An 11355-nucleotide genomic window follows, 5' to 3' on the forward strand; every position below is an offset into this window, starting at 1 on the left:
CGGCCCTGCACTGACGGCGCGTAGAAGGTGCTGCCACCAGTGTTGATACTGGCGACCCATTCCAGCCCCTTCCCAGGTTTTTGGCGGATCCAGCCCATTTCAAAGCTCCCGAAATTGAACCCAGCCCCGCGGCAGAGCAGAGTCAGGGACCCCCCGGACTCCAGCAGGGTCACGGCCGCCCGGAGCCCCGCGGGAACAAGGGCAGATGGGGATGAGGCGCCGGATCCGGGCGTGGTCCGGGTGGGTGTGTCCCGGGGTGGGCGTGTCCCGGGGTGGGCGTGGCACTGTGGAGGCGCCCGGGACCCACCTGGCAGGGCCAGCAGGGCCAGGAGGGCGAGGAGCGGGAGGGAGCTCGAGGCCGTGGCCGGGATGTGCCGGGATTGGCGTCCCTGGGTGGGTTTGGGGGTTGGGAACCAAATCATTAATTGGGCAATGAATTGATCAGAGGGAGGCAATTAATTAATCAGTGGATTTGGGTTAATTGCGGTGATTGGGGTTTTAAATCACTGGAAATCTCTTGTGGAGTCGCAGAGCTGAAACGAGGGTTGTGGGACTCCAGACTCGCTCTTTAAATTGCTTTTTATTGTATCCAGATAATTCAGCAATATATTTAATTTTTAAAGTGCTAATTATTTTATTCAGATAATTCATCAATTGATTTATTATTTCCAATGCTGTTGATTGTTTCCAGATGATTCAGCAATTCACAGGCCGTGGGTGACCGAGCCCGACCTGCAGATTTTCAGCCACAGCTGTGGGGTTGTCTGGAAAATAATAAAACAACACAGGAAGTGAATAATGAACAAAACTAAGGAAATAATGGGAATGAAATTAAATAAAATCAATTAATTCCCAAAATCCTGTAAATTGACAAAAAGTCTAATATAAAATTCGATAAAAAAAATGAAAATAACAACAATAAAGAAGATAATAATGGAATGAACACAAACTCTTCTTGCTCGGATTTTTCTCATTTTGGGGCCAGAACCGCCCCTTCGGGGACTTCCCCAAAATGCCACAAAAGGCCCAAAATGGCCCCAAATTTCAGGTTTTGTTTTCACTGCAGCTGCAGCTGCTGGCACCTGCTGGGGGCAGAAATTAGTGCAGATAATTAGAGGTATTAGAGCTGATAATTAAAGATGACTTAGAATACACCCAGCTAAATTAATGGGAATTATTGAATGTATTATTTTATTTGTTCCATTCTTATTTTTATAGAATTAATTGGTTGACATCAGTGCTAATATTTATTAGTATGCAGACTTATAATTAAAGCAAATTTGGGTTAGTGATTATCATCAGGAGTGTGAATAATTGAAGAGATTTGGGTTCCAACTCAATTTAACCCCTCCACGCCCGGATCTGGCGCCTCATCCCCATCTGCCCTTGTTCCCGCAGGGCTCCGGGCGGCCGTGACCCTGCTGGAGTCCGGGGGGGACCTGCAGCCCCCCGGGGGGTCCCTGACTCTGCTCTGCCGCGGGGCTGGGTTCGATTTCAAGAGTAGCCACATGGCCTGGTTCCGCCAGAGCCCCGGGAAGGCGCTGGAATACGTTGCGAGTATCAGCAGCGGTGGTGGCAGCACCGACTACACACCATCACTGCAGGGCCGGTTCAGGATCTGCCGGGACAACGGGCAGAGCTCGGTGACACTGACCATGAACAGCCTCAAGGACGAGGATTCTGGCGCCTATTTCTGTGCCAAACGTTACAATGGTTATGCTGGTGCTGCTGTTTCTGTTCCCCCCAGGTGCTCTGACCCCCCTGACCTTTTTGGCCAATCCCAACCCTTTTCCCAAGTCTTGGCCGTTCCTCCAAATCTTTGACCACTGCACCCAAAATATCAACACTCATCCCTGGATCCAAACTTTATTCTTAAAGACTTTGAGGTGAAGCTCAATTTTGGGAGTGGAGCTCGAGACTCGGGGTCACTGTTCAAGGTTGGGGTCAAGGGTTGGGATCAGGGGGAAGGGTCTGGGGACATTTGAGGGCGGGTGGGGACACAGTGAGAGGGATGGGGAAAAAACCATCAACATAAGCGGCAACAGCCCAACCAGCGCCACTGGCAGCATGTTTGGCACAGAAATAAACAGCGGAATCCTCGTCCTTGAGGCTGTTCATGGTCAGTGTCACCGAGCTCTGCCCGTTGTCCCTGGAGATGCTGAACCGGCCCCGCACCGACGGCGCGTATTGGGGATTGGCACCATTGCTGGGGATCCCTGCAACAAATTCCACTCCCTTCCCAAGGCTCTGGCGGAACCAGGCCATGTGGCTACTCTTGAAATCGAACCCAGCCCCGCGGCAGAGCAGAGTCAGGGACCCCCCGGGGGGCTGCAGGTCCCCCCCGGACTCCAGCAGGGTCACGGCCGCCCGGAGCCCTGCGGGAACAAGGGCAGATGGGGATGAGGCGCCGGATCCGGGCGTGGAGGGGTTAAATTGAGTTGGAACCCAAATCTATTCAATTATTTACCCTACTTATGATAATCACTAACCCAAATTCAATTTAATTATAACCCTGCATACTAATAAATATTAGCCCTGCTGTCAACCAATTAATTATATAAAAATGAGACTGAATGAATTAAATAATAAATTCAATTATTCCCATTAATTTAGCTGGGTGTTTTCTGAGCCACCTTTACTTATCAGCTCTAATACCTGTAATTATCTGCACTAATTTCTGCCCTCAGCAGGTGCCAGCAGCTGAAGCTGCAGTGAAAACAAAACCTGAAATTTGGGGCCATTTTGGGCCTTTTGTGGCTTTTTGGGGAAGTCCCTGAAGGGGCGGTTCTGGCTCCAAAATGAGAAAAATCCGAGCCAGAAGAGTTTGAGTTCATTTCATTATTATCTTCTTTATTGCTGTTATTTTCATTTTTTTTTTTGAAATTTTATATTAGACTTCTTGTCAATTTACAGGATTTTGGGAATTAATTAATTTTATTTCATTTCATTCCCATTATTTCCTTAGTTTTGTTCATTATTCACTGCCTGTGTTGTTTTATTATTTTCCAGACGACCCCACAGCTGTGGCTGAAAATCTGCAGGTCGGGCTCGGTCACCCACGGCCTGTGAATTGCTGATTCATCTGGAAACAATCAGCAGCATTGGAAATAATAAATCAATTGATGAATTATCTGAATAAAATAAAGAATATTTTGAATAATAAATCAATTGATGAATTATCTGGATAAAATAAAAAGCAATTTAAAGAGCGAGTCTGGAGTCCCACAGCCCTCGTTTCAGCTCTCCCACTCCATCAGAGGTTTCCAGGGATTTAAAACCCCAATCACCACAATTAACCCCAATCCACTGATTAATTAATTGCCTTCCTCTGGTCAATTCATTGCCCAATTAATGATTTGGTTACCAACCCCCAAACCCACCCAGGGACGCCAATCCCGGCACATCCCGGCCACGGCCTCGAGCTCCCTCCCGCTCCTCGCCCTCCTGGCCCTGCTGGCCCTGCCAGGTGGGTCCCGGGTGCCTCCGCAGCGCCACGCCCACCCCGGGCCACGCCCACCCTGGGCCACGCCCACCTCGGGCCACGCCCGGATCCGGCGCCTCATCCCCATCTGCCCTTGTTCCCGCAGGGCTCCGGGCGGCCGTGACCCTGCTGGAGTCCGGGGGGGACCTGCAGCCCCCCGGGGGGTCCCTGACTCTGCTCTGCCGCGCCTCTGGATTTGATTTTGGGAGTTTTGCAATGGGCTGGATGCGTGAAAAACCCGGGAAGGGTTTGGAATTCGTTGCAAGTATCAGCAAGGATGGCAGCAGCACCGTCTACGCGCCGTCAGTCAAGGGCCGGTTCAGGATCTCCAGGAACAACGGGCAGAGCTCGGTGACACTGACCATGAACAGCCTCAAGGACGAGGATTCCGGTGTTTATTTCTGTGCCAAAAGTGCTGGTGCTTGGGGTGCTGCTCCTGGTGCTGTTTATGGTGGTTTGGTGAGAACAGGGAAATTTGGTGCCTGTGGCTGTGATTTGGGTGACCCAGAGGAATCCTCAGGGCAACGGCCACAAATCCACAGTGTTGGGTCAAAGCTGCCCCAGCTGACACCAACCCCCAGCGCTGACCCAAATCTCCACATTTAGGGCAAAGTTCTGGAGAACAAAGTCGATCTTTGGGGTCGGGAGTTGTGGTTTGGGGTCAGGGGTTGGGAACTGGGAGCAGAGCAGGGCAAGGTTGGGATGGATGGTCAAGAGCCGGGGCTGGGACTGGGGGCTGGGGGGAGGGAGTGGGGAAATTTGGGAATCAAAGATGGAGGTGGGGCCAGCGCCTTATTAACCACATGTAAAACTATTGCCAAAGATATTGACACTAATTGCTCTGCGCTAATTAATGTAATGAGTGACTGTGGTGCAGTCAGCGAGGGGAGACGGCGCTTTGTGAAGAGCGAACGAGCTGGAGAAGGCGCAGAATGGAGGGGCGGCCATCTTGATTCTGTCCATGTGTGTGTGTGACACGTCCCAGCGACGGGGACAGAGCTGGGGCTGAGCCCTGGGGGAGGCTCTGGGGACATTTGGGGACAGCTGAGGACTCAAAGATGGGCAAAGGGGACACCCCCGGCGTCGTCACCATAACCACCAACAGCGGCATTAGGATCTCCAGCACTTTTGGCACAGAAATCCAAATCCCGACTCTGTGCCCCAAATAAGGCAGAGAACACAAAGGACTCTGCTGGGCCCAATGTCAATCCAGCCAAAGCCGTTCATTGCCCCTCTAATCATTGTTTATTTCACTGATTGTCTCTGATCCCACAGTCACACATTATTTCATTGGTGGCTCCGCTCTGGAATTTGTTCTCCAGAACTTTGCCCTAAATGTGGAGATTTGGGTCAGTGCTGGGGGTTGGTGTCAGCTGGGGCAGCTTTGACCCAACACTGTGGATTTGTGGCCGTTGCCCTGAGGATTCCTCTGGGTCACCCAAATCTCAGCGATCGGCACCAAATTTCCCTGTTCTCACCAAACCACCATAAACAGCACCAGGAGCATCAGCCCAAGCACCAGCACTTTTGGCACAGAAATAGGCGCCGGAATCCTCGTCCTTGAGGCTGTTCATGGTCAGTGTCACCGAGCTCTGCCCGTTGTCCCTGGAGATCGTGAACCGGCCCTTGACTGAGGGCGCGTAGACGGTGTTGCCACTCTTGCTGATACCTGCAACCAATTCCAGCGCCTTCCCGGGTTTTTGGCGCATCCAGCTCATTCCAAAGCTCCCGAAATCAAATCCAGAGGCGCGGCAGAGCAGAGTCAGGGACCCCCCGGGGGGCTGCAGGTCCCCCCCGGACTCCAGCAGGGTCAGAGTCACCTGGAGCTGAAATAAACACCAATAACACAATAAACAGTTTCTAACTTGAACTGGGCAGGGAGTTTTTGTTTCTGCATCACCAGGGCCACGCCCGGATCCGGCGCCTCATCCCCATCTGCCCTTGTTCCCGCAGGGCTCCGGGCGGCCGTGACCCTGCTGGAGTCCGGGGGGGACCTGCAGCCCCCCGGGGGGTCCCTGACTCTGCTCTGCCGCGCCTCCGGGTTCAATTTCGGGAGCTTTGGAATGTTGTGGATCCGCCAGAGCCCCGGGAAGGGGCTGGAATTCATTGCTGGGATTGATGATGATGGAGTCACCCGGTACCCGCCGTCGCTCAAGGGTCGGGTTACGATCTCCAGGGACAACGGGCAGAGCTCGGTGACACTGACCATGAACAGCCTCAAGGACGAGGATTCCGGCGCCTATTTCTGTGCCAAATGTACTGGTAGTGCTGGTGATGATGCTGCTGCTAATTATGTTGATTGTTTTGCTCGATCACATCCCCGTCACTGGGTCCCTCCTGTCCCCAAATGTCCCCAGACCCTTCTCCCAACCCACGAGCCCTGACCCCCATCTTGAACACTGAACACAGATTTTATCAAAGCTCGGCTTTGAAACATTTTGAGTCTCTTTGAATGAGTTTCCCAGAGGGATCCAGTTGGGAGGTGTCCTTCCAAATTTACCCCAACCAAAATAAATAAAGGGTTCAATAGTTGGGGTATGGTGGGAAGAGTCTGGGACACAAGGACGTGTGGGGACAGAGCCAACCCATAAACAGTGTAAGAGTCATAACCAGGATTCCAACAACCATAACCAGATTTGGCACAGAAATAGACACCAGAATCCTCTTCCTTGAGGTTGGTCATGGTCAGTGTCACCAAACTGTGCCCGTTGTCCCTAGAGATGCTGAACCGGCCCTTGAGCGACGCCCCGTAGAAGGTGTAACCACCATTGCCGCTGATCAGGGCAACGAATCCCAGCCCCTTCCCGGGGCTCTGGCGGATCCATCTCATTTCATAACTCCCAAAACTGAACCCAGACCCTCGGCAAATCAGGGCCAGGGACCCCCCGGGGGGCTGCAGGTCCCCCCCGGACTCCAGCAGGGTCACGGCCACCCGGAGCCCTGCGGGAACAAGGGCAGATGGGGATGGCAGAAGCTCAAACCCTTGACCCCAAATCCCGACTCTGTGCCCCAAATAAGGCAGAGAACACAAAGGACTCTGCTGGGCCCAATGTCAATCCAGCCAAAGCCGTTCATTGCCCCTCTAATCATTGTTTATTTCACTGATTATCTCTGATCCCACAGTCACACATTATTTCATTGGTGGCTCCGCTCTGGAATTTCTTCTCCAGAACTTTGCCCTAACTGTGGAGATTTGGGTCAGTGCTGGGGGTTGGTGTCAGCTGGGGCAGCTTTGACCCAACACTGTGGATTTGTGGCCGTTGCCCTGAGGATTCCTCTGGGTCACCCAAACAACAGCCACCGCCACCATATTTACCTATTCTCACCAAACCATCATATATTGCACCAGGAGCAGCAGCCCAAGCACCAGCACCAGTGTAAACACGTTTGGCACAGAAATAGGCGCCGGAATCCTCGTCCTTGAGGCTGTTCATGGTCAGTGTCACCGAGCTCTGCCCGTTGTCCCCTAGAGATCGTGAACCGGCCCTTGACTGATGGTGCGTAGCTAGTGCTGCCATCCTTGCTGATACTCGCCACGTATTCCAGCCCCTTCCCGGGTTTTGGCGCATCCAGCCCATTGCAAAACTCCCAAAATCAAACCCAGCCCGCGGCAGAGCAGAGTCAGGGACCCCCCGGGGGGCTGCAGGTCCCCCCCAGACTCCAGCAGGGTCACGAGCGCCTCATCCCTTCCTCAAACCTTCACCAAACTCCTCGGGTTTGGTCTCAAATCTCCAGATAATGAAGTGAATTAAATACCCACCATCCCTGTAGTTAACCCCTCTCAATTCATTGCCTTGAGCTGCTCCATTGATTTCCCCAATTAACAACCCGTTAATGGCCCCATAGACCCACGGACCCCAACCCTGTCACAACCCGGCCACTGCCTCGAGCTCCCTCCCGCTCCTCGCCCTCCTGGCCCTGCTGGCCCTGCCAGGTGGGTCGCGGGAGCCTCCGCAGCGTCACACCCATCCCGGGCCACCGCCCACCCAGGGCCACGCCCGGATCCGGCGCCCTCATCCCCATCTGCCCTTGTTCCCGCAGGGCTCCGGGCGGCCGTGACCCTGCTGGAGTCCGGGGGGGACCTGCAGCCCCCCGGGGGGTCCCTGACTCTGCTCTGCCGCGGGGCTGGGGTTCGATTTCGAGAGTTGTGAAATGAGATGGATCCGCCAGAAACCTGGGAAGGGGCTGGAATGGGTCGCGAGTATCAAACAATGGTGGCAGCACCTACTACGCGCCGTCAGTGCAGGCAGGTTCAGGATCTGCAGGGACAACGGGCAGAGCTCGGTGACACTGACCATGAACAGCCTCAAGGACGAGGATTCCAGTGTTTATTTCTGTGCCAAATCTGCTGGTGCTTATATTCATACTGTTGTTGGTTATATTTATACTGCTGGTGCTAATTATGTTGATGGTTTTAGCCCCATTCCTGTTCCCGTATCCTCACCTGTCCCCAAATGTCCCCAGACCCATCCCCAAATCCCAGCCCTTGATGTGACCTTGACAACTGATCCCGGGCTCTTATCCTGGGCCCAAAGTTGAGCTTTGAATCTGTTGGAACCTCTCCAAACCTGTTGGAATCACTTTCCTAGAGGGAACCAATAAGAAGGGATTATAACTAATTTGCCCAGAACCAAAAGAAATAAAAGCTTCATTGCCTGGGCAGGGGAAAGAGTCTGGGGACATTTGGGGACAGGTGAGGACACAGTGACAGGGAAAGAGCCAAAACCATCAATAAAATCAGCAACACCAAAACTGCCACCAGAATCTTTGGCACAGAAATAAACAGCGGAATCCTCGTCCCTGAGGCTGTTCATGGTCAGTGTCACCGAGCTCTGCCCGTTGTCCCTGCAGATCCTGAACCGGCCCCCTGACCGAGGGTGTGAACCACGTTCGGCCGTTCCCATCGATCTCCGCGAGCCATTCCGGCGCCTTCCCGGGTTTTTGGCGTACCCAGAACATGGCGACACTCCCGAAATTGAACCCGGAGGCGCGGCAGAGCAGAGTCAGGGACCCCCCGGGGGGCTGCAGGTCCCCCCCGGACTCCAGCAGGGTCACGAGCGCCTCATCCCTTCCTCAAATCTTCACCAAACTCCTCGGATTTGGTCTCAAATCTCCAGATAATCAAGTGAATTAAATACCCACCATCCCTGTAGTTAACCCCTCTCAATTCATTGCCTTGAGCTGCTCCATTGATTTTCCCAATTAACGACCACGTTAATGGTCCCAAACCCCCAGGGACGCCAATCCCGGCACATCCCGGCCACGGCCTCGAGCTCCCTCCCGCTCCTCGCCCTCCTGGCCCTGCTGGCCCTGCCAGGTGGGTCCCGGGCGCCTCCGCAGCGCCACGCCCACCCCGGGCCACGCCCACCCCGGGTCACGCCCACCCCGGGCCACGCCCGGATCCGGCGCCTCATCCCCATCTGCCCTTGTTCCCGCAGGGCTCCGGGCGGCCGTGACCCTGCTGGAGTCCGGGGGGGACCTGCAGCCCCCCGGGGGGTCCCTGACTCTGCTCTGCCGCGGGGCTGGGTTCAATTTTGGGAGTTTTGGGATGGGCTGGATCCGCCAGAGCCCCGGGAAGGGGCTGGAATGGGTCGCGGAGTTCAGCACCAGTGGCAGCTCCTGGTACAAACCATCAGTGCGGGGCCGGTTCAGGATCTGCAGGGACAACGGGCAGAGCTCGGTGACACTGACCATGAACAGCCTCAAGGACGAGGATTCCGGTGTTTATTTTTGTGCCAAACGTGTCAGCAGTGGTTACGATAACACTGCTGCTGCTGCTTTTCGTGTTGTTTTTGGTGATGATGCTGTTCATGACCCAAGCCCTCTTTGTTTTTTCCCCAAATATCCAAAAATCCCCAAATCCTTCCCTGAAATCTCGGCCCTTTGTCCCATCCTTGATTTTCTTCCCCAAACTCCTCCATCCTCATCCCAACTCTTGAATTTCCCCCAAATTTTGGGATTTTGACCAAATCTCCCCGGCTCCCCTGGCTGCTGCTGGATCTGGGGCAGAGCTGGAGCCTTTGCCGAAATCCCTGAATTTCTGTGGTTTTGAATTGAGTTTTAGGGTGGATCCAAACTTCCCCTGACACTTCAAACACAGAAGGATTGCCCCAATAATTGCCACCAGGGTGAGGATGTGGGAACGAGACCTGAGATTGGGGTAAAGGGTGAAGATTTGGGTCAGAACCAGTTCCAGGCTGGGCCAGAGGGACAGGAATGGGGACAAGGGTTGGGGTTTGGGGGAAGGGTCTGGGGACAGTTGGGTATGAGTAAGGATGGGTTCAAAATCACCAGCATAAGCAGCACAACCAGAACCCCAACAACCAGCACCAACCCTGGCACAGAAATAGGCGCCGGAATCCTCGTCCTTGAGGCTGTTCATGGTCAGTGTCACTGAGCTCTGCCCGTTGTCCCTGGAGATCCTGAACCAGCCCCTGAGTGACGGTGCGTAGCTGGTGCTGCCATCCTTGCTGATACTCGCAACCCATTCCAAACCCTTCCCGGCTTTTTGGCGCATCCAGCCCATTGCAAAGTTCCCGAAATCAAATCCAGAGGCGCGGCAGAGCAGAGTCAGGGACCCCCCGGGGGCTGCAGGTCCCCCCCGGACTCCAGCAGGGTCACGGCTGCCCGGAGCCCTGCGGGAACCAGGGCAGATGGGGATGAGGCGCTGGATCAGGGCCTGGCCCGGGGTGGGCGTGTCTCGGGGTGGGTGTGGCCCGGGGTGGGCGTGGCACTGCGGAGGCGCCCGGGACCCACCTGTCAGGGCCAGCAGGGCCAGGAGGGCGAGGAGCGGGAGGGAGCTCGAGGCCGTGGCCGGGATGTGCCGGGATTGGCGTCCCTGGGGGGTTTGGGACCATTAACGGGGTCGTTAATTGGGAAAATTAATGGAGCAGCTCAAGGCAATGAATTGAGAGGGGTTAACTACAGGGATGGTGGGTGTTTATTCACTTGTTTATCTGGAGATTTGAGACCAAACCCGAGAAGTTTGGTGAAGATTTGAGGAAGGGATGAGGCACTCGTGACCCTGCTGGAGTCCGGGGGGGACCTGCAGCCCCCCGGGGGGTCCCTGGCTCTGCTCTGCCGCGGGGCTGGGTTTGATTTTGGGAGCTTTGCAATGGGCTGGATGCGCCAAAAACCCGGGAAGGGGCTGGAATACGTGGCTAGTATCAGCAAGGATGGCAGCACCTACTATGCGCCGCAGGTCAAGGGCCGGTTCACGATCTCCAGGGACAACGGGCAGAGCTCGGTGACACTGACCATGAACAGCCTCAGGGACGAGGATTCCGGCACCTATTTCTGTGCCAAAACTGCTTACACTGATGCTGGTTGGGTTGCTGCTGCTCCTGGTGCTGTTTATGGTGGTTTGGTGAGAACAGGGAAATTTGGTGCCTGTGGCTGTGATTTGGGTGACCCAGAGGAATCCTCAGGGCAACGGCCACAAATCCACAGTGTTGGGTCAAAGCTGCCCCAGCTGACACCAACCCCCAGCACTGACCCAAATCTCCACATTTAGGGAAAAGTCCTGGAGAACAAATTCCAGAGCGGAGCCACCAATGAAATAATGTGTGACTGTGGGATCAGAGATAATCAGTGACATAAACAATGATTAGAGGGGCAATGAACGGCTTTGGCTGGATTGACATTGGGCCCAGCAGAGTCCTTTGTGTTCTCTGCCTTATTTGGGGCACAGAGTCGGGATTTGGATTTCTGTGCCAAAAGTGCTGGAGATCCTAATGCCGCTGTTGGTGGTTATGGTGACGACGCCGGGGGTGTCCCCTCGCCCATCTTTGAGTCCTCAGCTGTCCCCAAATGTCCCCAGAGCCTCCCCCAGGGCTCAGCCCCAGCTCTGTCCCCGTCGCTGGGACACACACACA

At 54.6% G+C, this 11355-nt stretch overlaps 1 long non-coding RNA gene across 1 annotated transcript; it reads left to right on the forward strand.

Moving 5' to 3' along the window:
- Positions 1 to 3410: 3410 nt before the first annotated feature.
- Positions 3411 to 10817, forward strand: LOC306815786. The gene is made up of 3 exons (XR_013777466.1): positions 3411 to 3466; positions 3588 to 3787; positions 10683 to 10817. It is a non-coding gene; the product is annotated as an uncharacterized lncRNA (long non-coding RNA).
- The last annotated feature ends 538 nt before the right edge of the window (positions 10818 to 11355 follow it).

This window comes from Erithacus rubecula, assembly GCF_903797595.1.
Source record: "Erithacus rubecula genome assembly, contig: scaffold_227_arrow_ctg1, whole genome shotgun sequence".
In the NCBI taxonomy this organism is placed as follows: domain Eukaryota; kingdom Metazoa; phylum Chordata; class Aves; order Passeriformes; family Muscicapidae; genus Erithacus; species Erithacus rubecula.